General features: G+C 50.0%; 15 pseudogenes; all 15 read left to right on the plus strand.

Moving 5' to 3' along the window:
* The first annotated feature begins 61 nt into the window (after positions 1-61).
* LOC130352832 (5S ribosomal RNA) lies at positions 62-181 on the plus strand (annotated as a pseudogene).
* Positions 182-679: 498 nt separating this feature from the next.
* Positions 680-799, plus strand: LOC130351051 (5S ribosomal RNA; annotated as a pseudogene).
* An 82-nt stretch (positions 800-881) lies between these two features.
* LOC130352127 (5S ribosomal RNA) lies at positions 882-1,001 on the plus strand (annotated as a pseudogene).
* A 1,074-nt stretch (positions 1,002-2,075) lies between these two features.
* LOC130328357 (5S ribosomal RNA) lies at positions 2,076-2,195 on the plus strand (annotated as a pseudogene).
* Positions 2,196-2,477: 282 nt separating this feature from the next.
* On the plus strand, positions 2,478-2,597 carry LOC130317544 (5S ribosomal RNA; annotated as a pseudogene).
* Positions 2,598-2,881: 284 nt separating this feature from the next.
* Positions 2,882-3,001, plus strand: LOC130352833 (5S ribosomal RNA; annotated as a pseudogene).
* A 3,060-nt stretch (positions 3,002-6,061) lies between these two features.
* On the plus strand, positions 6,062-6,181 carry LOC130352669 (5S ribosomal RNA; annotated as a pseudogene).
* A 7,490-nt stretch (positions 6,182-13,671) lies between these two features.
* On the plus strand, positions 13,672-13,791 carry LOC130320293 (5S ribosomal RNA; annotated as a pseudogene).
* Positions 13,792-14,264: 473 nt separating this feature from the next.
* Positions 14,265-14,384, plus strand: LOC130329887 (5S ribosomal RNA; annotated as a pseudogene).
* Positions 14,385-15,660: 1,276 nt separating this feature from the next.
* Positions 15,661-15,780, plus strand: LOC130352324 (5S ribosomal RNA; annotated as a pseudogene).
* Positions 15,781-18,062: 2,282 nt separating this feature from the next.
* On the plus strand, positions 18,063-18,182 carry LOC130347134 (5S ribosomal RNA; annotated as a pseudogene).
* A 705-nt stretch (positions 18,183-18,887) lies between these two features.
* Positions 18,888-19,007, plus strand: LOC130315398 (5S ribosomal RNA; annotated as a pseudogene).
* Positions 19,008-19,240: 233 nt separating this feature from the next.
* On the plus strand, positions 19,241-19,360 carry LOC130346952 (5S ribosomal RNA; annotated as a pseudogene).
* Positions 19,361-22,272: 2,912 nt separating this feature from the next.
* On the plus strand, positions 22,273-22,393 carry LOC130352473 (5S ribosomal RNA; annotated as a pseudogene).
* Positions 22,394-22,626: 233 nt separating this feature from the next.
* LOC130346963 (5S ribosomal RNA) lies at positions 22,627-22,746 on the plus strand (annotated as a pseudogene).
* The last annotated feature ends 730 nt before the right edge of the window (positions 22,747-23,476 follow it).

Raw genomic sequence — 23,476 nt, forward strand, 5'->3', positions numbered from 1 at the left:
CGTTCCGATTCCGAAAAGGATTTATTGATGCTTAAATGCACAGTATAAAGGGCGAGAAGCTGTCAACGGCCATCCTAAGCTGAACGCGCCTGCTCTCGTCAGATCGCAGACTGCTACCCAGCTTAGGGCCTGGTAAGTACCAGCATGGGAGACTGGCTGGGAATCCCTAGTGTCGTTGACATTTTGCTCTGTTGCCGCCTTCCGCTCCGATTCCGAAAAGGATTTATTGATGCTTAAATCCACAGTATACAGGGTGTGAAGATGTCTACGGCCATCCTAAGCTGAATGCGCCTGTTATCGTCAGATCGCAGACTGCTACCCAGCTTCGGGCCTGGTAAGTACCAGCATGGGAGACTGGCTGGGAATCCCGGGTGCAGTTGACATTTTGCTCTGTTGCCGCCTTCTGTTCCGATTCCGAAAAGGATTTATTGATGCTTAAATGCACAGTATAAAAAGAATGAAGCTGTCAATGGCCATCCTAAGCTGAACGCGCCTGCTCTCATCAGATCGCAGACTGCTACCCAGCTTAGGGCCCGGTAAGTACTGGCATGGGACACTGGCTGGGAATCCCGGCTGCCGTTGACATTTTGCTCTGTTGCCGCCTTCCGTTCCGGTTCCGTTTCCGATTCCGAAAAGGATTTATTGATGCTTAAATGCACAGTATACAAAGTGTGAAGCTGTCAACGGCCATCCTAAGCTGAACGCGCCTGCTCTCGTCAGATCGCAGACTGCTACCCAGCTTAGGGCCTGGTAAGTACCAGCATGGGAGACTGGCTGGGAATCCCGGGTGCAGTTGACATTTTAATCTGTTGCCGCTTTCCACTCCGATTCGGAAAAGGATTTATTGATGCTTAAATGCACAGTATAAAGGGAGTGAAGCTTTCAACGGCCATCCTAAGCTGAACGCGCCTGCTCTCGTCAGATCGCAGACTGCTACCCAGCTTAGGGCCCGGTAAGTACCAGCATGGGAGACTGGCTGGGAATCCCAGGTGTTGTTGACATTTTGCTCTGTAGCCGCCTTCCGCTCCGATTCCGAAAAGGATTTATTGATGCTTAAATCCACAGTATAAAGGGTGTGAAGCCGTCTACGGCTATCCTAAGCTGAATGCGCCTGTTCTTGTCAGATCGCAGACTGCTGCCCGGCAAGTACGGGCATGGGAGACTGGCTGGCAATCCAAGGTGCTATTGACATTTTGCTCTGTTGCCGCCTTCCTCTCCGATTAAAAAAAATATTTATTGATGCTTAAATCCACAGTATACAAGGCGTGAAGATGTCAACGGCCATCCTAAGATGAACGCGCCTGCTCTCGTCAGATCGCAGACTGCTACGCAGCTTAGGGCCCAGTAAGTACCAGCATGGGAGACTGGCTGGGAATCTCAGGTGTTGTTGACATTTTGCTCTGTAGCTCTGTAGACATTTTGCTCCAATTCCGAAAAGGATTTATTGATGTTTAAAATCACAGTATACAGGGTGTGAAGCCGTCTACGGCTCTCCTAAACTGAATGCGCCTGTTCTTGTCAGATCGCAGACTGCTGCCCGGCAAGTACGGGCATGGGAGACTGGCTGGCAATCCAAGGTGCTATTGACATTTTGCTCTGTTGCCGCCTTCCTCTCCGATTAAAAAAAATATTTATTGATGCTTAAATCCATAGTATACAAGGTGTGAAGATGTCAATGGCAATCCTAAGCTGAACGCGCCTGCTCTCGTCAGATCGCAGACTGGTACAGATCTTAGGGCCCGGTAAGTACCGGCATGGGAGACTGGCTGGGAATCCCGGGTGCCGTTGACTTTTTGCTCTATTGCTGCCTTCCGCTCCGATTCCGAAAATAATTTATTGATGCTTAAATCCACAGTATACAAGGTGTGAAGCTGTCGACGGCCATCCTAAGCTTAACGCGCCTGCTCTCGTCAGATCGCAGACTGGTACAGATCTTAGGGCCCGGTAAGTACCGGCATGGGACACTGGCTGGGAATACCGGATGCCGTTGACATTTTGCTCTGTTGCCGCCTTCCGTTCCAAATCCGAAAAGGATTTATTGATGCTTAAATGCACAGTATAAAGGGCGTGAAGCTGTCAACGGCCATCCTAAGCTGAACGCACCTGCTCTCGTCAGATCGCAGACTGCTACCCAGCTTAGGGCCCGGTAAGTACCAGCATGGGAGACTAGCTGGGAGTCTCAGGTGTTGTTGACATGTAGCTCTGTAGACATTTTGCTCCGATTTCGAAAAGGATTTATTGAAGCTTAAATCCACAGTATACAGGGTGTGAAGCCGTCTACAGCTATCCTAAGGTGAATGCGCCTATTCTCGTCAGATCGCAGACTGCTACGCAGCTTAGGGCCCAGTAAGTATCGGCATGGGAGACTGGCTGGGAATCTCGGGTGCAGTTGACATTTTGCTCTGTTGCCGCCTTCCGTTCCGATTCCGAAAAGGATTTATTGAAGCTTAAATGCACAGTATAAAAAGCATGAAGCTGTCAATGGCCATCCTAAGCTGAATGCGCCTGCTCTCGTCAGATCGCAGACTGCTACCCAGCTTAGGGCCCGGTAAGTACTGGCATGGGAGACTGGCTGGGAATCCCGGGTGCTGTTGACATTTTGCTCTATTGCTGCCTTCCGCTCCGATTCCGAAAATAATTTATTGATGCTTAAATCCACAGTCTACAAGGTGTGAAGCTGTCGACGGCCATCCTAAGCTTAACGCGCCTGCTCTCGTCAGATCGCAGACTGGTACAGATCTTAGGGCCCGGTAAGTACCGGCATGGGACACTGGCTGGGAATCCCGGCTGCCGTTGACATTTTGCTCTGTTGCCGCCTTCCGTTCCGATTCCGAAAAGGATTTATTGATGCTTAAATGCACAGTATAAAGGGCGAGAAGCTGTCAACGGCCATCCTAAGCTGAACGCGCCTGCTCTCGTCAGATCGCAGACTGCTACCCAGCTTAGGGCCTGGTAAGTACCAGCATGGGAGACTGGCTGGGAATCCCTAGTGTCGTTGACATTTTGCTCTGTTGCCGCCTTCCGCTCCGATTCCGAAAAGGATTTATTGATGCTTAAATCCACAGTATACAGGGTGTGAAGATGTCTACGGCCATCCTAAGCTGAATGCGCCTGTTCTCGTCAGATCGCAGACTGCTACCCAGCTTCGGGCCTGGTAAGTACCAGCATGGGAGACTGGCTGGGAATCCCGGGTGCAGTTGACATTTTGCTCTGTTGCCGCCTTCTGTTCCGATTCCGAAAAGGATTTATTGATGCTTAAATGCACAGTATAAAAAGAATGAAGCTGTCAATGGCCATCCTAAGCTGAACGCGCCTGCTCTCATCAGATCGCAGACTGCTACCCAGCTTAGGGCCCGGTAAGTACTGGCATGGGACACTGGCTGGGAATCCCGGCTGCCGTTGACATTTTGCTCTGTTGCCGCCTTCCGTTCCGGTTCCGTTTCCGATTCCGAAAAGGATTTATTGATGCTTAAATGCACAGTATACAAAGTGTGAAGCTGTCAACGGCCATCCTAAGCTGAACGCGCCTGCTCTCGTCAGATCGCAGACTGCTACCCAGCTTAGGGCCTGGTAAGTACCAGCATGGGAGACTGGCTGGGAATCCGGGGTGCAGTTGACATTTTAATCTGTTGCCGCTTTCCACTCCGATTCGGAAAAGGATTTATTGATGCTTAAATGCACAGTATAAAGGGAGTGAAGCTTTCAACGGTCATCCTAAGCTGAACGCGCCTGCTCTCGTCAGATCGCAGACTGCTACCCAGCTTAGGGCCCGGTAAGTACCAGCATGGGAGACTGGCTGGGAATCCCAGGTGTTGTTGACATTTTGCTCTGTAGCCGCCTTCCGCTCCGATTCCGAAAAGGATTTATTGATGCTTAAATCCACAGTATACAGGGTGTGAAGCCGTCTACGGCTATCCTAAGCTTAATGTGCTTGTTCTTGTCAGATCGCAGACTGCTGCCCGGCAAGTACGGGCATGGGAGACTGGCTGGCAATCCAAGGTGCTATTGACATTTTGCTCTGTTGCCGCCTTCCTCTCCGATTCCGAAAAGGATTTATTGATGCTTAAATGCACAGTATAAAGGGCGTGAAGCTGTCAACGGCCATCCTAAGCTGAACGCACCTGCTCTCGTCAGATCGCAGACTGCTACCCAGCTTAGGGCCCGGTAAGTATCAGCATGGGAGACTGGCTGGGAGTCTCAGGTGTTGTTGACATGTAGCTCTGTAGACATTTTGCTCCGATTTCGAAAAGGATTAATTGATGCTTAAATCCACAGTATACAGGGTGTGAAGCCGTCTATGGCTATCCTAAGCTGAATGCGCCTGTTCTTGTCAGATCGCAGACTGCTGCCCGGCAAGTACAGGCATGGGAGACTGGCCGGCAATCCAAGGTGCTATTGACATTTTGCTCTGTTGCCGCCTTCCTCTCCGATTAAAAAAAATATTTATGTATGCTTAAATCCACAGTATACAAGGCGTGAAGATGTCAACAGCCATCCTAAGTTGAACGCGCCTATTCTCGTTAGATCGCAGACTGCTACGCAGCTTAGGGCCCAGTAAGTACCGGCATGGGAGACTGGCTGGGAATCCCAGGTGCGGTTGACATTTTGCTCTGTAGCCGCCTTCCGCTCCGATTCCTAAAAGGATTTATTGATGCTTAAATCCACAGTATACAGGGTGTGAAGCCGTCTACGGCTATCCTAAGCTTAATGTGCTTGTTCTTGTCAGATCGCAGACTGCTGCCCGGCATGTACGGGCATGGGAGACTGGCTGGCAATCCAAGGTGCTATTGACATTTTGCTCTGTTGCCGCCTTCCTCTCCGATTCCGAAAAGGATTTATTGATGCTTAAATGCACAGTATAAAAAGCATGAAGCTGTCAATGGCCATCCTAAGCTAAACGCGCCTGCTCTCGTCAGATCGCAGACTGCTACCCAGTTTAGGGCCCGGTAAGTACTGGCATGGGAGACTGGCTGGGAATCCCGAGTGCCGTTGACATTTTGCTCTATTGCTGCCTTCCGCTCCGATTCCGAAAATAATTTATTGATGCTTAAATCCACAGTATACAAGGTGTGAAGCTGTCAACAGCCATCCTAAGCTTAACACGCCTGCTCTCGTCAGATCGCAGACTTGTACAGATCTTAGGGCCCGGTAAGTACCGGCATGGGACACTGGCTGGGAATCTCGGCTGCCGTTGACATTTTGCTCTGTTGCCGCCTTCCGTTCCGATTCCGAAAAGGATTTATTGATGCTTAAATGCACAGTATAAAGGGCGTGAAGCTGTCAACGGCCATCCTAAGCTGAACGCACCTGCTCTCGTCAGATCGCAGACTGCTACCCAGCTTAGGGCCCGGTAAGTATCAGCATGGGAGACTGGCTGGGAGTCTCAGGTGTTGTTGACATGTAGCTCTGTAGACATTTTGCTCCGATTTCGAAAAGGATTTATTGATGCTTAAATCCACAGTATACAGGGTGTGAAGCCGTCTATGGCTATCCTAAGCTGAATGCGCCTGTTCTTGTCAGATCGCAGACTGCTGCCCGGCAAGTACAGGCATGGGAGACTGGCTGGCAATCCAAGGTGCTATTGACATTTTGCTCTGTTGCCGCCTTCCTCTCCGATTAAAAAAAATATTTATTGATGCTTAAATCCACAGTATACAAGGCGTGAAGATGTCAACGGCCATCCTAAGTTGAACGCGCCTATTCTCGTCAGATTGCAGACTGCTACGCAGCTTAGGGCCCAGTAAGTACCGGCATGGGAGACTGGCTGGGAATCCCGGGTGCAGTTGACATTTTGCTCTGTAGCCGCCTTCCGCTCCGATTCCTAAAAGGATTTATTGATGCTTAAATCCACAGTATACAGGGTGTGAAGCCGTCTACGGCTATCCTAAGCTTAATGTGCTTGTTCTTGTCAGATCGCAGACTGCTGCCCGGCAAGTACGGGCATGGGAGACTGGCTGGCAATCCAAGGTGCTATTGACATTTTGCTCTGTTGCCGCCTTCCTCTCTGATTCCGAAAAGGATTTATTGTTGCTTAAATGCACAGTATAAAAAGCTTGAAGCTGTCAATGGCCATCCTAAGCTAAACGCGCCTGCTCTCGTCAGATCGCAGACTGCTACCCAGCTTAGGGCCCGGTAAGTACTGGCATGGGAGACTGGCTGGGAATCCCGGGTGCCGTTGACATTTTGCTCTATTGCTGCCTTCCGCTCCGATTCCGAAAATAATTTATTGATGCTTAAATCCACAGTATACAAGGAGTGAAGCTGTCAACAGCCATCCTAAGCTTAACACGCCTGCTCTCGTCAGATCGCAGACTGGTACAGATCTTAGGGCCCGGTAAGTACCGGCATGGGACACTGGCTGGGAATCCCGGCTGCCGTTGACATTTTGCTCTGTTGCCGCCTTCCGTTCGGATTCCGAAAAGGATTTATTGATGCTTAAATGCACAGTATACAAAGTTTGAAGCTGTCAACTGCCATCCTAAGCTGAACGCGCCTCCTCTCGTCAGATCGCAGACCGCTACCCAGCTTAGGGCCTGGTAGGTACCAGCATGGGAGACTGGCTGGGAATACCAAGTGTCGTTGACATTTTGCTCTGTTGCCGCCTTCCGCTCCAATTCCGAAAAGGTTTTATTGATGCTTAAATCCACAGTATACAGGGTGTGAAGATGTCTACGGCCATCCTAAGCTTAACGCGCCTGCTCTCGTCAGATCGCAGACTGGTACAGATCTTAGGGCCCGGTAAGTACCGGCATGGGAGACTGGCTGGGAATCTCGGGTGCAGTTGACATTTTGCTCTGTTGCCGCCTTCCGTTCCGATTCCGAAAAGGATTTATTGATGCTTAAATGCACAGTATAAAAATCATGAAGCTGTCAATGGCCATCCTAAGCTGAACGCGCCTGCTCTCGTCAGATTGCAGACTGCAACCCAGCTTAGGGCCCAGTAAGTACCGGCATGGGAAACTGGCTGGGAATCCCGCTTGCCGTTGACATTTTGCTCTATTGCTGCCTTCCGCTCCGATTCCGAAAATAATTTATTGATGCTTAAATCCACAGTATACAAGGTGTGAAGCTGTCGACGGTCATCCTAAGCTTAACGCGCCTGCTCTCGTCAGATCGCAGACTGGTACAGATCTTAGGGCCCGGTAAGTACCGGCATGGGACACTGGCTGGGAATCCCGGCTGCCGTTGACATTTTGCTCTGTTGCCGCCTTCCGTTCGGATTCCGAAAAGGATTTATTGATGCTTAAATGCACAGTATACAAAGTTTGAAGCTGTCAACTGCCATCCTAAGCTGAACGCGCCTCCTCTCGTCAGATCGCAGACCGCTACCCAGCTTAGGGCCTGGTAGGTACCAGCATGGGAGACTGGCTGGGAATACCAAGTGTCGTTGACATTTTGCTCTGTTGCCGCCTTCAGCTCCAATTCCGAAAAGGTTTTATTGATGCTTAAATCCACAGTATACAGGGTGTGAAGATGTCTACGGCCATCCTAAGCTGAATGCGCCTGTTCTCGTCAGATCGCAGACTGCTTCCCAGCTTCGGGCCTGGTAAGTATCAGCATGGGAGACTGGCTGGGAATCCCGGGTGCAGTTGACATTTTAATCTGTTGCCGCCTTCTGCTCCAATTCGGTAAAGGATTTATTGATGCTTAAATCCACAATATACAGGGTGTGAAGCTGTCAACGGCCATCCTAAGCCTGAACGTGCCTGCTCTCCTCAGATGGCAGATACCGGCATGGGAGACTGGCTGGCAATCCAAGGTGCCATTGACATTTTGCTCTGTTGCCGCCTTCTTCTCTGATTAATAAAAATATTTATTGATGCTTAAATCCACAATATACAAAGCGTAAAGATGTCAACGGCCATCCTAAGCTGAACACGCCTACCCTCGTCAGATCGCAGACTGCTACCCAGCCTAGGGCCCAGTAAGTACCGGCATGGGAGACTGGCTGGGAATCCCGGGTGCAGTTGACATTTTGCTCTGTTGCCGCCTTCTGCTCTGATTCGGAAAAGGATTTATTGATGCTTAAATGCACAGTATAAAGGGCGTGAAGCTGTCAATGGCCATCCTAAGCTGAACGTGCCTGCTCTCGTCAGATCGCAGACTGCTACCCAGCTTAGGGCCCGGTAAGTACCAGCATGGGAGACTGGCTGGGAATCCCAGGTGTTGTTGACATTTTGCTCTGTAGCCGCCTTCCGCTCCGATTCCGAAAAGGATTTATTGATGCTTAAATCCACAGTATACTGGGTGTGAAGCCGTCTACGGCTATCCTAAGCTGAATGTGCCTGTTCTTGTCAGATCGCAGACTGCTGCCCGGCAAGTACGGGCATGGGAGACTGGCTGGCAATCCAAGGTGCTATTGACATTTTGCTCTGTTGCCGCCTTCCTCTCAGATTCCGAAAAGGATTTATTGATGCTTAAATGCAAAGTATAAAAAGCAGGAAGCTGTCAATGGCCATCCTAAGCAGAACGCGCCTGCTCTCGTCAGATCGCAGACTGCTACCCAGCTTAGGGCCTGGTAAGTACTGGCATGGGAGACTGGCTGGGAATCCCGGCTGCCGTTGACAATTCTCTCTATTGCTGCCTTCCGCTCCGATTCCGAAAAGAATTTATTGATGCTTAAATCCACAGTATACAAGGTGTGAAGCTGTCGACGGCCATCCTAAGCTTAACGCGCCTGCTCTCATCAGATCGCAGACTGGTACAGATCTTAGTGCCCGGTAAGTACCGGCATGGGAGACTGGCTGGGAATCCCGGCTGCCGTTGACATTTTGCTCTGTTGCCGCCTTCCGTTCCGATTCCGAAAAGGATTTATTGATGCTTAAATGCACAGTATAACAAGCAAAAAGCTGTCAACGGCCATCCTAAGCTGAACGCGCCTGCTCTCGTCAGATCGCAGACTGCTACCCAGCTTAGGGCGCGGTAAGTACCAGCATGGGAGACTGGCTGGGAATCCCAGGTGTCGTTGACATTTTGCTCTGTTGCCGCCTTCCGCTCCGATTCGGAAAAGGATTTATTGATGCTTAAATCCACAGAATCCACAGTATCCACAGTATCCACAGTATCCACAGTATCCACAGTATACAGGGTGTGAAGATGTCTACGGCCATCCTAAGCTGAATGCGCCTGTTCTCGTCAGATCGCAGACTGCTACCCAGCTTCGGGCCTGGTAAGTACCAGCATGGGAGACTGGCTGGGAATCCCGGGTGCAGTTTACATTTTGCTCTGTTTCTGCTCCGATTCCGAAAATTATTTATTGATGCTTAAATCCACAGTATACAAAGTGTGAAGCTGTCAACGGCCATCCTAAGCTGAACGCGCCTGCTCTCGTCAGATCGCAGACTGTTACCCAGCTTAGGGCCTGGTAAGTACCAGCATGGGAGACTGGCTGGGAATCCCGTGTGCAGTTGACATTTTAATCTGTTGCCGCCTTCCGCTCCGATTCGGAAAAGGATTTATTGATGCTTAAATCCACAATATACAGGGTGTGAAGCTGTCAACGGCCATCCTAAGCCTGAACGTGCTTGCTCTCCTCAGATCGCAGACTGCTGCCCGGCAGTTACCGGCATGGTAGACTGGCTGGCAAACCAAGGTGCCATTGACATTTTGCTCTGTTGCCGCCTTCCTCTCCGATTAATAAAAATATTTATTGATGCTTAAATCCACAATATACAAGGCGTGAAAATGTCAACGGCCATCCTAAGCTGAACGCGCCTGCTCTCATCAGATCGCAGACTGCTACCCAGCTTAGGGCCCAGTAAGAACCGGCATGGGAGACTGGCTGGGAATCCCGGGTGCAGTTGACATTTTGCTCTGTTGCCGCCTTCCGTTCCGATTCCGAAAAGGATTTATTGATGCTTAAATGCACAGTATAAAAAGCTTGAAGCTGTCAATGGCCATCCTAAGCTGAAAGGGCCTGCTTTCGTCAGAGTGCAGACTGCTACCCAGCTTAGGGCCCGGTAAGTACTGGCATGGGAGACTGGCTGGGAATCCCGGTTGCCGTTGAGATTTTGCTCTATTGCTCGAATTCCGAAAAGAATTATTGATGCTTAAATCCACAGTATACAAGGTGTGAAGCTGTCGACGGCCATCCTAAGCTTAACGCGCCTGCTCTCGTCAGATCGCAGACTTTTACCCAGCTTAGGGCCTGGTAGGTACCAGCATGGGAGACTGGCTGGGAATACCAAGTGTCGTTGACATTTTGCTCTGTTGCCGCCTTCCGCTCCAATTCCGAAAAGGTTTTATTGATGCTTAAATCCACAGTATACAGGGTGTGAAGATGTCTACGGCCATCCTAAGCTTAATGCGCCTGTTCTCGTCAGATCGCAGACTGCTTCCCAGCTTCGGGCCTGTTAAGTATCAGCATGGGAGACTGGCTGGGAATCCCGGGTGCAGTTGACATTTTAATCTGTTGCCGCCTTCTGCTCCAATTCGGTAAAGGATTTATTGATGCTTAAATCCACAATATACAGGGTGTGAAGCTGTCAACGGCCATCCTAAGCCTGAACGTGCCTGCTCTCCTCAGATGGCAGATACCTGCATGGGAGACTGGCTGGCAATCCAAGGTGCCATTGACATTTTGCTCTGTTGCCGCCTTCTTCTCTGATTAATAAAAATATTTATTGATGCTTAAATCCACAATATACAAAGCGTAAAGATGTCAACGGCCATCCTAAGCTGAACACGCCTACCCTCGTCAGATCGCAGACTGCTACCCAGCCTAGGGCCCAGTAAGTACCGGCATGGGAGACTGGCTGGGAATCCCGGGTGCAGTTGACATTTTGCTCTGTTGCCGCCTTCTGCTCTGATTCGGAAAAGGATTTATTGATGCTTAAATGCACAGTATAAAGGGCGTGAAGCTGTCAATGGCCATCCTAAGCTGAACGTGCCTGCTCTCGTCAGATCGCAGACTGCTACCCAGCTTAGGGCCCGGTAAGTACCAGCATGGGAGACTGGCTGGGAATCCCAGGTGTTGTTGACATTTTGCTCTGTAGCCGCCTTCCGCTCCGATTCCGAAAAGGATTTATTGATGCTTAAATCCACAGTATACTGGGTGTGAAGCCGTCTACGGCTATCCTAAGCTGAATGTGCCTGTTCTTGTCAGATCGCAGACTGCTGCCCGGCAAGTACGGGCATGGGAGACTGGCTGGCAATCCAAGGTGCTATTGACATTTTGCTCTGTTGCCGCCTTCCTCTCAGATTCCGAAAAGGATTTATTGATGCTTAAATGCAAAGTATAAAAAGCAGGAAGCTGTCAATGGCCATCCTAAGCAGAACGCGCCTGCTCTCGTCAGATCGCAGACTGCTACCCAGCTTAGGGCCTGGTAAGTACTGGCATGGGAGACTGGCTGGGAATCCCGGCTGCCGTTGACAATTCTCTCTATTGCTGCCTTCCGCTCCGATTCCGAAAAGAATTTATTGATGCTTAAATCCACAGTATACAAGGTGTGAAGCTGTCGACGGCCATCCTAAGCTTAACGCGCCTGCTCTCGTCAGATCGCAGACTGGTACAGATCTTAGTGCCCGGTAAGTACCGGCATGGGAGACTGGCTGGGAATCCCGGCTGCCGTTGACATTTTGCTCTGTTGCCGCCTTCCGTTCCGATTCCGAAAAGGATTTATTGATGCTTAAATGCACAGTATAACAAGCAAAAAGCTGTCAACGGCCATCCTAAGCTGAACGCGCCTGCTCTCGTCAGATCGCAGACTGCTACCCAGCTTAGGGCGCGGTAAGTACCAGCATGGGAGACTGGCTGGGAATCCCAGGTGTCGTTGACATTTTGCTCTGTTGCCGCCTTCCGCTCCGATTCGGAAAAGGATTTATTGATGCTTAAATCCACAGAATCCACAGTATCCACAGTATCCACAGTATCCACAGTATACAGGGTGTGAAGATGTCTACGGCCATCCTAAGCTGAATGCGCCTGTTCTCGTCAGATCGCAGACTGCTACCCAGCTTCGGGCCTGGTAAGTACCAGCATGGGAGACTGGCTGGGAATCCCGGGTGCAGTTTACATTTTGCTCTGTTTCTGCTCCGATTCCGAAAATTATTTATTGATGCTTAAATCCACAGTATACAAAGTGTGAAGCTGTCAACGGCCATCCTAAGCTGAACGCGCCTGCTCTCGTCAGATCGCAGACTGTTACCCAGCTTAGGGCCTGGTAAGTACCAGCATGGGAGACTGGCTGGGAATCCCGTGTGCAGTTGACATTTTAATCTGTTGCCGCCTTCCGCTCCGATTCGGAAAAGGATTTATTGATGCTTAAATCCACAATATACAGGGTGTGAAGCTGTCAACGGCCATCCTAAGCCTGAACGTGCTTGCTCTCCTCAGATCGCAGACTGCTGCCCGGCAGTTACCGGCATGGTAGACTGGCTGGCAAACCAAGGTGCCATTGACATTTTGCTCTGTTGCCGCCTTCCTCTCCGATTAATAAAAATATTTATTGATGCTTAAATCCACAATATACAAGGCGTGAAAATGTCAACGGCCATCCTAAGCTGAACGCGCCTGCTCTCATCAGATCGCAGACTGCTACCCAGCTTAGGGCCCAGTAAGAACCGGCATGGGAGACTGGCTGGGAATCCCGGGTGCAGTTGACATTTTGCTCTGTTGCCGCCTTCCGTTCCGATTCCGAAAAGGATTTATTGATGCTTAAATGCACAGTATAAAAAGCTTGAAGCTGTCAATGGCCATCCTAAGCTGAAAGGGCCTGCTTTCGTCAGAGTGCAGACTGCTACCCAGCTTAGGGCCCGGTAAGTACTGGCATGGGAGACTGGCTGGGAATCCCGGTTGCCGTTGACATTTTGCTCTATTGCTCGAATTCCGAAAAGAATTATTGATGCTTAAATCCACAGTATACAAGGTGTGAAGCTGTCGACGGCCATCCTAAGCTTAACGCGCCTGCTCTTGTCAGATCGCAGACTGGTACAGATCTTAGGGCCCGGTAAGTACCGGCATGGGACACTGGCTGGGAATCCCGGCTGCCGTTGACATTTTGCTCTGTTGCCGCCTTCTGCTCCGATTCCGAAAAGGATTTATTTATGCTTAAATCCACAGTATACAGAGTGTGAAGCGGTCTACGGCCATCCTAAGCTGAATGCGCCTGTTCTCGTCAGATCGCAGACTGCTACCCAGCTTCGGGCCTGGTAAATACCAGCATGGGAGACTGGCTGGGAATCCCGGGTGCAGTTGACATTTTACTCTGTTTCTGCTCCGATTCCGAAAATTATTTATTGATGCTTAAATCCACAGTATACAAAGTGTGAAGCTGTCAACGGCCATCCTAAGCTGAACGCGCCTGCTCTTGTCAGATCGCAAACTGCTACCCAGCTTAGGGCCCGGTAAGTACCAGCTTGGGAGACTGGCTGGGAATCTCAGGTGTTGTTGACATTTTGCTCTGTAGCTCTGTAGACATTTTGCTCCGATTTCGAAAAGGATTTATTGATGCTTAAATCCACAGTATACAGGGTGTGAAGCCGTCTACGGCTATCCTAAGCTAAATGCGCCTGTTCTTGTCAGATCGCAGACTGCTGCCCGGCAAGTACAGGCATGGGAGACTGGCTGGCAATCCAAGGTGCTATTGACATTTTGCTCTGTTGCCGCCTTCCTCTCCGATTAAAAAAAATATTTATTGATGCTTAAATCCACAGTATACAAGGCGTGAAGAAGTCAACGGCCATCCTAAGCTGAACGCGCCTGCTCTCGTCAGATCGCAGACTGCTACCCAGCTTAGGGCCCGGTAAGTACCAGCATGGGAGACTGGCTGGGAATCCCAGGTGTTGTTGACATTTTGCTCTGTAGCCACCTTCCGCTCCGATTCCGAAAAGGATTTATTGATGCTTAAATCCACAGTATACAGTGTGTGAAGCCGTCTACGGCTATCCTAAGCTGAATGTGCCTGTTCTTGTCAGATCGCAGACTGCTGACGGCAAGTACGGGCATGGGAGACTGGCTGGCAATCCAAGGTGCTATTGACATTTTGCTCTGTTGCCGCCTTCCTCTCCGATTAAAAAAAATATTTATTGATGCTTAAATCCACAGTATACAAGGCGTGAAGATGTCAACGGCCATCCTAAGCTGAACGCGCCTGCTCTTGTCAGATCGCAGATTGCTACGCAGCTTAGGGCCCAGTAAGTACCGGCATGGGAGACTGGCTGGGAATCCCGGGTGCAGTTGACGTTTTGCTCTGTTGCCGCCTTCCGTTCCGATTCCGAAAAGGATTTATTGATGCTTAAATGCACAGTATAAAAAGCATTAAGCTGTCAATGGCCATCCTAAGCTGAACGCGCCTGCTCTCGTCAGATCGCAGACTGCTACCCAGCTTAGGGCCAGGTAAGTATTGGCATGGGAGACTGGCTGGGAATCCCGGGTGCCGTTGACATTCTGCTCTATTGCTGCCTTCAGCTCCGATTCCGAAAATAATTTATTGATGCTTAAATCCACAGTATACAAGGTGTGAAGCTGTCGACGGCCATCCTAAGCTTAACGCGCCTGCTCTCGTCAGATCGCAGACTGGTACAGATCTTAGGGCCTGGTAAATACCGGCATGGGACACTGGCTGGGAATCCCGGCTGCCGTTGACATTTTGCTCTGTTGCCGCCTTCCGTTCCGATTCCGAAAAGGATTTATTGATGCTTAAATGCACAGTATAAAGGGCAAGCAGCTGTCAACGGCCATCCTAAGCTGAACGCACCTGCTCTCGTCAGATCGTAGACTGATACCCAGCTTAGGGCCCGGTAAGTACCAGCATGGGAGACTGGCTTGGAATCCCAAGTGTCATTGACATTTTGCTCTGTTGCTACCTTCCGCTCCGATTCCGAAAAGGATTTATTAATGCTTAAATCCACAGTATACAGGGTGTGAAGAGGTCTACGGCCATCCAAAGCTGAATGCGCCTGTTCTCTTCAGATCGCACACTGCTACCCAGCTTCGGGCCTGGTAAGTACCAGCATGAGAGACTGGCTGGGAATCCCGGGTGCAGTTGACATTTTGCTCTGTTTCTGTTCAGTTTCCGAAAATTATTTATTGATGCTTAAATCCACAGTATACAAAGTGTGAAGCTGTCAACGGCCATCCTAAGCTGAACGCGCTTGCTCACGTCAGATCGCAGACTGCTACCCAGCTTAGGGCCTGGTAAGTACCAGCATGGGAGACTGGCTGGGAATCCCGGGTGCAGTTGACATTTTAATCTGTTGCCGCCTTCCGCTCCGATTCGGAAAAGGATTTATTGATGCTTAAATCCACAATATACATGGTGTGAAGCTGTCAACGGCCATCCTAAGCCTGAACGTGCCTGCTCTCCTCAGATCGCAGACTGCTGCCTGGCAGATACCGGCATGGTAGACTGGCTGGCAATCCAAGGTGCCATTGACATTTTGCTCTGTTGCCGCCTTCCTCTCCGATTAATAAAAATATTTATTGATGCTTAAATCCACAATATACAAGACGTAAAGATGTCAACGGCCATCCTAAGCTGAACGCGCCTGCTCTCGTCAGAGCGCAGACTGCTACCCAACTTAGGGCCCAGTAAGTACCGGCATTTGAGACTGGCTGGGAATCCCGGGTGCAGTTGACATTTTGCTCTGTTGCCGCCTTCTGTTCCGATTCCGAAAAGGATTTATTGATGCTTAAATGCACAGTATTAAAAGCATGAAGCTGTCAATGGCCATCCTAAGCTGAACATGCCTGCTCTCGTCAGATCGCAGACTGCTACCCAGCTTAAGGCCTGGTAAGTACTGGCATGGGAGGCTGTCTGGGAATCCCGGTTGCCGTTGACATCTTGCTCTATTGCTGACTTCCGCTCCGATTCCGAAAATAATTTATTGATGCTTAAATCCACAGTATACAAGGTGTGAAGCTTTCGACGGCCATCCTAAGCTTAACGCGCCTGCTCTCGTCAGATCGCAGACTGGTACAGATCTTAGGGCCCGGTAAGTACCGGCATGGGACACTGGCTGGGAATGCCGGTTGCCGTTGACATTTTACTCTGTTGCCGCCTTCCGTTCCGATTCCGAAAAGGATTTATTGATGCTTAAATGCACAGTATACAAAGTGTGAAGCTGTCAACGGCCATCCTAAGCTGAACGCGCCAGCTCTGGTCAGATCGCAGACTGCTACCCAGCTTAGGGCCCGGTAAGTACCAGCATGGGAGACTGGCTGGGAATCCCAGGTGTCGTTGACATTTTGCTCTGTTGCCGACTTCCGCTCCGATTCCGAAAAGAATTTATTGATGCTTAAATCCACAGTATACAAGGTGTGAAGCTGTCGACGGCCATCCTAAGCTTAACGCGCCTGCTCTTGTCAGATCGCAGACTGGTACAGATCTTAGTGCCCGGTAAGTACCGGCATGGGAGACTGGCTGGGAATCCCGGCTGCCGTTGACATTTTGCTCTGTTGCCGCCTTCCGTTCCGATTCCGAAAAGGATTTATTGATGCTTAAATGCACAGTATAACAAGCAAAAAGTTGTCAACGGCCATCCTAAGCTGAACGCGCCTGCTCTCGTCAGATCGCAGACTGCTACCCAGCTTCGGGCCTGGTAAGTACCAGCATGGGAGACTGGCTGGGAATCCCGGGTGCAGTTTACATTTTGCTCTGTTTCTGCTCCGATTCCGAAAATTATTTATTGATGCTTAAATCCACAGTATACAAAGTGTGAAGCTGTCAATGGCCATCCTAAGCTGAAAGGGCCTGCTTTCATCAGAGTGCAGACTGCTACCCAGCTTAGGGCCCGGTAAGTACTGGCATGGGAGACTGGCTGGGAATCCCGGTTGCCGTTGACATTTTGCTCTATTGCTCGAATTCCGAAAAGAATTATTGATGCTTAAATCCACAGTATACAAGGTGTGAAGCTGTCGACGGCCATCCTAAGCTTAACGCGCCTGCTCTCGTCAGATCGCAGACTGGTACAGATCTTAGGGCCCGGTAAGTACCGGCATGGGACACTGGCTGGGAATCCCGGCTGCCGTTGACATTTTGCTCTGTTGCCGCCTTCTGCTCCGAGTCCGAAAAGGATTTATTTATGCTTAAATCCACAGTATCCACAGTATACAGAGTGTGAAGCGGTCTACGGCCATCCTAAGCTGAATGCGCCTGTTCTCGTCAGATCGCAGACTGCTACCCAGCTTCGGGCCTGGTAAATACCAGCATGGGAGACTGGCTGGGAATCCCGGGTGCAGTTGACATTTTACTCTGTTTCTGCTCCGATTCCGAAAATTATTTATTGATGCTTAAATCCACAGTATACAAAGTGTGAAGCTGTCAACGGCCATCCTAAGCTGAACGCGCCTGCTCTCGTCAGATCGCAGACTGCTACCCAGCTTAGGGCCTGGAAAGTACCAGCATGGGAGATTGGCTGGGAATCCCGGGTGCAGTTGACATTTTAATCTGTTGCCGACTTCTGCTCCGATTCGGAAAAGGATTTATTGATGCTTAAATGCACAGTATAAAGTGCATGAAGCTGTCATCGGCCATCCTAAGCTGAACGCGCCTGCTCTCGTCAGATCGCAAACTGCTACCCAGCTTAGGGCCCGGTAAGTACCAGCATGGGAGACTGGCTGGGAATCTCAGGTGTTGTTGACATTTTGCTCTGTAGCTCTGTAGACATTTTGCTCCGATTTCGAAAAGGATTTATTTATGCTTAAATCCACAGTATACAGGGTGTGAAGCCGTCTACGGCTATCCTAAGCTAAATGCGCCTGTTCTTGTCAGATCGCAGACTGCTGCCCGGCAAGTACAGGCATGGGAGACTGGCTGGCAATCCAAGGTGCTATTGACATTTTGCTCTGTTGCCGCCTTCCTCTCCGATTAAAAAAAATATTTATTGATGCTTAAATCCACAGTATACAAGGCGTGAAGATGTCAACGGCCATCCTAAGCTGAACGCGCCTGCTCTCGTCAAATCGCAGACTGCTACGCAGCTTAGGGCCCAGTAAGTACCGGCATGGGAGACTGGCTGGGAATCCCGGGTGCATTTGACCTTTTGCTCTGTTGCCGCCTTCCGTTCCGATTCCGAAAAGGATTTATTGATGCTTAAATGCACAGTATAAAGGGCGAGAAGCTGTCAACGGCCATCCTAAGCTGAATGCGCCTGCTCTCGTCAGATCGCAGACTGCTACCCAGCTTAGGGCCCGGTAAGTACCAGCATGGGAGACTGGCTGGGAATCTCAGGTGTTGTTGACGTTTTGCTCTGTAGCTCTGTAGACATTTTCCTCTGTTGCCGCCTTTCGTTCCGATTCCAAAAAGGATTTATTGATGCTTAAATGCACAGTATAAAGGGCGAGAAGCTGTCAATGGCCATCCTAAGGTGAACGCGCCTGCTCTCGTCAGATCGCAGACTGCTACCCAGCTTAGGGCCCGGTAAGTACCAGCATGAGAGACTAACTGGGAATCCCAGGTTTTGTGGACGTTTTGCTTTGTTGCCGCCTTCCGCTCCGATTCCGAAAAGGATTTATTGATGCTTAAATCCACAGTATATAGGATGTGAAAATGTCTACGGCCATCCTGAGCTGAATGCGCCTGTTCTTGTCAGATCGCAGACTGCTACCCAGCTTCAGGCCTGGTAAGTACCAGCATGGGAGACTGGCTGGGAATCCCGAGAACAGTTGACATTTTGCTCTGTTTCTGCTCCGATTCCGAAAATTATTTGTTGATGCTTAAATCCACAGTATACAAAGTGTGAAACTGTCAACGGCCATCCTAAGCTGAACGCGCCTGCTCTCGTCAGATCGCAGACTGCTACCCAGCTTAGGGCCTGGTAAGTACCAGCATGGGAGACTTGCCGTGAATCCCGGGTGCAGTTGACATTTTAATCTGTTGCCGCCTTCCGCTCCGATTCGGAAAAGGATTTATTGATGCTTAAATCAACAATATACAGGGTATGAAGCTGTCAACGGCCATCCTAAGCTGAACGCGCCTGCTCTCGTCAGATCGCAGACTGCTACCCAGCTTAGGGCCTGGTAAGTACCAGCATGGGAGACTGGCTGGGAATCCCAGGTGTTGTTGACATTTTGCTCTGTAGCCGCCTTCCGCTCCGATTCCGAAAAGGATTTATTGATGCTTAAATCCACAGTATACAGGGTGTGAAGCCGTCTATGGCTATCCTAAGCTGAATGTGCCTGTTCTTGTCAGATCGCAGACTGCTGCCCGGCTATTGACATTTTGCTCTGTTGCCGCCTTCCTCTCTGATTCCGAAAAGGATTTATTGATGCTTAAATGCACAGTATAAAAAGCATGAAGCTGTCAATGGCAATCCTAAGCTGAACGCGCCTGCTCTCATCAGATCACAGACTGCTACCCAGCTTAGGGCCCGGTAAGTACTGGCGTGGGAGACTGCCTGGGAATCCCGGGTGCCGTTGACATTTTGCTCTATTGCTGCCTTCCGCTCCGATTCCGAAAATAATTTATTGATGCTTAAATCCACAGTATACAAGGTGTGAAGCTGTCGACGGCCATCCTAAGCTTAACGCGCCTGCTCTCGTCAGCTCGCAGACTGGTACAGATCTTAGGGCCCGGTAAGTACCGGCATGGGAGACTGGCTGGGAATCCCGGCTGCCGTTGACATTTTGCTATTTTGCCGCCTTCCGTTCCGATTCCGAAAAGGATTTATTGATGCTTAAATGCACAGTATAAAGGGCGAAAAGCTATCAACGGCCATCCTAAGCTGAACGCGCCTGCTCTCGTCAGATCGCAGACTGCTACCCAGTTTACGGCCCGGTAAGTACCAGCATGGGAGACTGGCTGGGAATCCCAGGTGTCGTTGACATTTTGCTCTGTTGCCGCCTTACGCTCCGATTCCGAAAAGGATTTATTGATGCTTAAATCCACAGTATATAGGGTGTGAAGATGTCTACGGCCATCCTGAGCTGAATGCGCCTGTTCTTGTCAGATCGCATACTGCTACCCAGCTTCGGGCCCAGTAGGTACCAGCATGGGAAACTGGCTGGGAATCCCAAGTGCAGTTGACATTTTGCTCTGTTTCTGCTCCGATTTCGAAAATTATTTATTGATGCTTAAATCCACAGTATACAAAGTGTGAAGCTGTCAACGGCCATCCTAAGCTTAACACCCCTGCTCTCGTCAGATCGCAGACTGCTACCCAGCTTAGGGCCTGGTAAGTACCAGCATCGGAGACAGGCTGGGAATCCCGGGTGCAGTTGACATTTTAATCTGTTGGCGCCTTCCGCTCCGATTCGGAAAAGGATTTATTGATGCTTAAATCCACAATATACAGCGTGTGAAGCTGTCTATGGCCATCCTAAGCCTGAACGTGCCTGCTCTCCTCAGATCGCAGACTGCTGCCCGGCAGATACAGGCATGGGAGACTGGCTGGCAATCCAAGGTGCAATTGACATTTTGCTCTGTTGCCGCCTTCCTCGCCGATTAATAAAAATATTTATTGATGCTTAAATCCACAATATACAAGGCGTGAAGATGTCAATGGCCATCCTAAGCTGAACGCGCCTGCTCTCGTCAGATCGCAGACTGCTACCAAGCTTAGGGCCCAGTAAGTACCGGCATGGGAGACTGGCTGGGAATCCCGGGTGCATTTGACCTTTTGCTCTGTTGCCGCCTTCCGTTCCGATTCCGAAAAGGATTTATTGATGCTTAAATGCACAGTAAAAAAAGCATGAAGCTGTCAATGGCCATCCTAAACTGAACGCGCCTGCTCTCGTCAGATCGCAGACTGCTACCTAGCTTAGGGCCCGGTATGTAACAGCATGGGAGACTGGCTGGGAATCTCAGGGGTTGTTGAAATTTAGCTCTGTAGCTCTGTAGACATTTTGCTCCAATTTCGAAAAGGATGCTTTATTGATGCTTAAATCCACAGTATACAGTGTGTGAAGCCATCTACGGCTATCCTAAGCTGAATGCGCCTGTTCTTGTCAGATCGCAGACTGCTGCCCGGCAAGTACGGGCATGGGAGACTGGCTGGCAATCCAAGGTGCTATTGATATTTTGCTCTGTTGCCGCCTTCCTCTCCGATTAAAAAAAATATTTATTGATGCTTAAATCCACAGTATACAAGGCGTGAAGATGTCAACGGCCATCCTAAGCTGAACGCGCCTGCTCTCGTCAAATCGCAGACTGCTACGCAGCTTAGGGCCCAGTAAGTACCGGCATGGGAGACTGGCTGGGAATCCCGGGTGCAGTTGACATTTTGCTCTGTTGCCGCCTTTCGTTCCGAATCCGAAAAGGATTTATTGATGCTTAAATGCACAGTATAAAAAGCATGAAGCTGTCAATGGCCATCCTAAGCTGAACGCGCCTGCTCTCGTCAGATCGCAGACTGGTACAGATCTTGGGGCCCGGTAAGTACCGGCATGGGACACTGGCTGGGAATCCTGGCTGCCGTTGACATTTTGCTCTGTTGCCGCCTTCCGTTCCGGTTCCGATTCCGAAAAGGATTAATTGATGCTTAAATGCACAGTATAAAGGGCGAGAAGCTGTCAACGGCCATCCTAAGCTGAATGCGCCTGCTCTCGTCAGATCGCAGACTGCTACCCAGCTTAGGGCCCGGTAAGTACCAGCAAGGGAGACTGGCTGGGAATCTCAGGTGTTGTTGACGTTTTGCTCTGTAGCTCTGTAGACATTTTCCTCTGTTGCCGCCTTTCGTTCCGATTCCAAAAAGGATTTATTGATGCTTAAATGCACAGTATAAAGGGCGAGAAGCTGTCAATGGCCATCCTAAGGTGAACGCGCCTGCTCTCGTCAGATCGCAGACTGCTACCCAGCTTAGGGCCCGGTAAGTACCAGCATGAGAGACTAACTGGGAATCCCAGGTTTCGTGGACGTTTTGCTTTGTTGCCGCCTTCCGCTCCGATTCCGAAAAGGATTTATTGATGCTTAAATCCACAGTATATAGGGTGTGAAAATGTCTACGGCCATCCTGAGCTGAATGCGCCTGTTCTTGTCAGATCGCAGACTGCTACCCAGCTTCAGGCCTGGTAAGTACCAGCATGGGAGACTGGCTGGGAATCCCGAGAACAGTTGACATTTTGCTCTGTTTCTGCTCCGATTCCGAAAATTATTTGTTGATGCTTAAATCCACAGTATACAAAGTGTGAAGCTGTCAACGGCCATCCTAAGCTGAACGTGCCTGCTCTCGTCAGATCGCAGACTGCTACCCAGCTTAGGGCCTGGTAAGTACCAGCATGGGAGACTTGCCGTGAATCCCGGGTGCAGTTGACATTTTAATCTGTTGCCGCCTTCCGCTCCGATTCGGAAAAGGATTTATTGATGCTTAAATCAACAATATACAGGGTATGAAGCTGTCAACGGCCATCCTAAGCTGAACGCCGCCTGCTCTCGTCAGATCGCAGACTGCTACCCAGCTTAGGGCCTGGTAAGTACCAGCATGGGAGACTGGCTGGGAATCCCAGGTGTTGTTGACATTTTGCTCTGTAGCCGCCTTCTGCTCCGATTCCGAAAAGGATTTATTGATGCTTAAATCCACAGTATACAGGGTGTGAAGCCGTCTATGGCTATCCTAAGCTGAATGTGCCTGTTCTTGTCAGATCGCAGACTGCTGCCCGGCTATTGACATTTTGCTCTGTTGCCGCCTTCCTCTCTGATTCCGAAAAGGATTTATTGATGCTTAAATGCACAGTATAAAAAGCATGAAGCTGTCAATGGCAATCCTAAGCTGAACGCGCCTGCTCTCATCAGATCACAGACTGCTACCCAGCTTAGGGCCCGGTAAGTACTGGCGTGGGAGACTGCCTGGGAATCCCGGGTGCCGTTGACATTTTGCTCTATTGCTGCCTTCCGCTCCGATTCCGAAAATAATTTATTGATGCTTAAATCCACAGTATACAAGGTGTGAAGCTGTCGACGGCCATCCTAAGCTTAACGCGCCTGCTCTCGTCAGCTCGCAGACTGGTACAGATCTTATGGCCCGGTAAGTACCGGCATGGGAGACTGGCTGGGAATCCCGGCTGCCGTTGACATTTTGCTATTTTGCCGCCTTCCGTTCCGATTCCGAAAAGGATTTATTGATGCTTAAATGCACAGTATAAAGGGCGAAAAGCTATCAACGGCCATCCTAAGCTGAACGCGCCTGCTCTCGTCAGATCGCAGACTGCTACCCAGTTTACGGCCCGGTAAGTACCAGCATGGGAGACTGGCTGGGAATCCCAGGTGTCGTTGACATTTTGCTCTGTTGCCGCCTTACGCTCCGATTCCGAAAAGGATTTATTGATGCTTAAATCCACAGTATATAGGGTGTGAAGATGTCTACGGCCATCCTGAGCTGAATGCGCCTGTTCTTGTCAGATCGCATACTGCTACCCAGCTTCGGGCCCAGTAGGTACCAGCATGGGAAACTGGCTGGGAATCCCAAGTGCAGTTGACATTTTGCTCTGTTTCTGCTCCGATTTCGAAAATTATTTATTGATGCTTAAATCCACAGTATACAAAGTGTGAAGCTGTCAACGGCCATCCTAAGCTTAACACCACTGCTCTCGTCAGATTGCAGA

This window comes from Hyla sarda, chromosome 1 (genome assembly GCF_029499605.1).
Source record: "Hyla sarda isolate aHylSar1 chromosome 1, aHylSar1.hap1, whole genome shotgun sequence".
NCBI classification, from domain to species: Eukaryota; Metazoa; Chordata; class Amphibia; order Anura; family Hylidae; genus Hyla; species Hyla sarda.